This window comes from Salvelinus sp. IW2-2015, linkage group LG3 (assembly GCF_002910315.2).
Source record: "Salvelinus sp. IW2-2015 linkage group LG3, ASM291031v2, whole genome shotgun sequence".
NCBI classification, from domain to species: Eukaryota; Metazoa; Chordata; class Actinopteri; order Salmoniformes; family Salmonidae; genus Salvelinus; species Salvelinus sp. IW2-2015.
The window spans coordinates 8,686,108-8,689,722 of NC_036840.1; the positions used below are offsets into that span (position 1 = coordinate 8,686,108).

Here is a 3,615-nt window from a genome sequence, read left to right on the forward strand (position 1 = left end):
CACATTGTATATAGACTTATTTTTTTACTGTATTATTGACTGTATGTTTGTTTTACTCCATGTGTAACTCTGTGTTGTTGTATGTGTCAAACTGCTTTGCTTTATCTTGGCCAGGTCGCAATTGTAAATGAGAACTTGTTCTCAACTAGCCTACCTGGTTAAATAAAGGTCAAATAAAATAAAAATAAAAATGTAATGACAGAACCCAGAGATGGTTACTAAAGCTTTGTAATTTTTATTCACATCAGCAGGCTTCATATGCAGTTGACTGACTGACTCCATACGCCCTATTCATGGCAGTTACTTCTGGGGCCGTATGTTTCAAGCATCTCAGAGTAGTTGTGCTGATTACGGATCAGTTTTGCCTATAAGGTCACAATAAATAAGACAGGGGTACCTGATCCTAGATCAGCATGCCTACTCGGTAAAACTTGATACAAACCTAATATAAAATACAATAGGAAACCAACTATGCCATCAACATATTGACGTGATATTGTGAATGCCTATCTAAGAAAACCACCAAATTTTTGTTTATCTGTTCTGTGTGTCTTGTTGCTATGTTCTGCACGTTGCTACAGTAGTGAATGACCAATCCCTATCATATTGTACAAGCATCATGAATAAACAGACATTGCTTTAGTAGTTCTAAATAGTGCTTCTACTTCCTGCATGGTCAGTGAGCAAATACTGGTTCAATAAGAAAGACCCCTGCAACATTTCTGAGAAGGCGGCGGCACTCCTCTTTGTAAACACTGAGGGACACCTTTTGGTCACAGCGGTGTTGCAGCGTGGAACTTCCTATTCGACATCTTGCGTCATTGTATTGCTTACTGTCAGGGGGAGGGAGAGACAGATCAGTAAGCTGAACTGATGAGATGTTCAAGCCACTTTAGGATGAACTATGTGTAACGGTTGATGTGATTCTCTCATGCCATTCAATCCAAAACTGAAAGTGAACAATACGCTTCTCTTCTTCTCTCCTCTCTTCATGCGTTGTTAGATCCGACAGTGGGTTGAGTAATTGTATCAAGGGGTTCCTTTTCAGTGTGACAGTGGATGGGCTGGGCGGCCCGGACCTCCCCGAGAAGAGTCTGAAGCCAGCAGGAGCGCATCCAGGAGTCTCTTTCTCTCTCCCTCCATCCCTCCATCTTTCTCTCCCTCATCATCTGCTGTGGTTCAGCTCGGCTGGGCTCCCTGATTGTCTCTCTTTGTGTGGCTGCTGCTATTGGCCCTGGAGACCATGAAGTATCAGTGAACAATGTAGACAGCAACTTTTTGTCTTTTACTAAAGTGAATAAGGTGGTTTTCCCCTTCACTTTTTTTAGAGTAAGATGGACTGGTGCAGTAGATGAGTTCATGTGTGTGTCTGTGAATGTGTGTCTGTGTTGGTGCGTGCATGTCTGTGTCTGTGGTGCCTGCCTGCCTGCCTGACTGTCTGACGCCTTAGTGCCTGTGTGTGTGTGTGTTTAGAGGTCTCTACGCAGCACAGAGGACGGTGAAGCTGATGCCCTTCAAGCCCTAAGAGTGCCTCCTCTCCATCACCCTAGCTGCTTAAATCAACGTGTCTCTCCTGAGAGTCATCCCTCACCATGAGGAAGGGGCTTATTTTAACCTTGCCCTCTCTCAGGCGGCATCCCAAATGGCAGCCTATTCCCTTTATAGTGCACTACTTTTGACCAGGGCGCATAGGGCTCTGGTCAAACGTAGTGCACTGTATAGGGAATAGGGCGCCATTTGGGACACACCCTCACTCTCCCCTGCTGCTGCCGGCTTCAACATTATGAGATCTCCAGAGGGGGTTATATCATCTTCCCAAGACATGAGGAAAACAAGAGTATTTATTAAATTACATCTCCAGTACTACAGGTCTTAGTACACAATCATTCCCACACTGAGGAGAGAGAATTTACATGCTCTGAATATTAGACAGCTGAGCAAAATAAATATAATTCAGACTGTGGAGTGAAGATGAGCCAGAGAGAGAGGCGGGTGGTGGTGGTGGAGAGAGCAGCTTTATTTGGGTCCTTCCTACTTGGTTGCGAGAAATGGGGCAGAGAGAGTTTAAGCAAACAGAGAGGGTAAAGGGAGAAGAGAGAGAGAGAGAATATCCACAGTAGGGGGAGAGAAACGGGGAAACGGGGCCAAGCACAGACACACTATACTCCCTAGCAAAGCAGAGAGAGGGAGAGCAGGGGTTCTGTGAGTCCAGGCAACTGAGCTTCAGACCACAGAAATGCTGCAGGCCTCTGTAGTGAGGCAATATAGACTGCCTCCTAAATGGCCCCCTATTCCCTATGTATTGCACTACATTTGACCATGTCTCTGGTCAAAAGTAGTGCACTATATAGGGGATAGAGTTACGGTGCCATTTGGGACGCACAGAGAGCCCATCCAGAGAGCTCGACCTTTCATTTTGTCAATATTGAGGCGTCTGAGAAAGAACAAGTAGTGCATCTCTATTGTTTCATCAACATGGTCGCAAAGCTCAGCAGTTGGCAGAGGCAAGACGAGGAAAACTAAATGAAAGAAGCCAACAGAGTAATGAATAGTGCAGAATGTGATGTTCATTTTGAAGGTACAAGATTCATGAATTCTTGAGAGGTGTTTCTTCCACTTTCCTCAAATGATCCACTGCATAATTGTAGAGTTTCCTCCATCTAAAAACAAAGTCATCTCTCTAAGAGCTATCTCTTTGGGCTCTGCAAAATTTAAATTGGGACCATTTCTCATCTTTGAAGTCTGATACGCTATATGCAGCAACATGGAAAATCATGGCATTCCATTTTTGAAAAAAGAGAAGAACATGTTATTCAGAAGGTTCCTTTGAGAAGGTAAAGGCAAAGAGGGAAGAGGAAGTGCAAAAATGTCATGTTTTGATAGATTTTTTTTTATAAAGTTGCCCTCTATAGAGGTGGGGATGGGGCAGAAAATAACATCTGAAAGAACTGAGTCTTCTGCTCAGCTTCCTGAGTAAAACATCAGAGTTTGTATTCCTCACAGTTTCTCCATGAGAGGCAGTTTAAAGGCAGAAACACTGACAGGCAAAAGGCAGCGAGTGAGAGGAGTTCAAATCCTAAGTCTTCCACTCGGCTTCCTGTGTGACCGTTAGAGAAGTAACTGACTTTATTTAACCAGGAAAGTATTTGAGAACAACAACGACCTGACCAAGAGGGAGCAATGAAGCAGACAGGGAGCCTTGGTATTCCTGGTCTTCTTAAACGTGGACAGGGAGCCTTGGTATTCCTGGTCTTGTTAAACATGGACAGGGAGCCTTGGTATTCCTGGTCTTCTTAAACGTGGACAGGGAGCCTTGGTATTCCTGGTCTTCTTAAACGTGGACAGGGAGCCTTGGTATTCCTGGTCTTCTTTTTTATTTCTTTTTTTCACCTTTATTTAACCTTTATTTAATCACCTTTATCTTCTTAAATGCAGACAGGGAATGTTGGTATTCTGGTCTTATTAAATGAGTACAGGAAACGTTGGTATTCTGGTCTTATTAAATGAGGGCAGGGAACATTGGTATTCTGGTCTTATTAAATGAGGACAGGGAACGTTGTTATTCTGGTCTTATTAAATGAGGACAGGAAACGTTGGTATTCTGGTCTTATTAAA

The 3,615-nt window shown here is 43.6% G+C and overlaps 1 protein-coding gene across 1 annotated transcript in view; it reads left to right on the forward strand.

Moving 5' to 3' along the window:
* Positions 1–3,615, forward strand: part of LOC111956018 (pleckstrin homology domain-containing family A member 5) — a 164,550-nt gene that overhangs the window by 764 nt on the left and 160,171 nt on the right.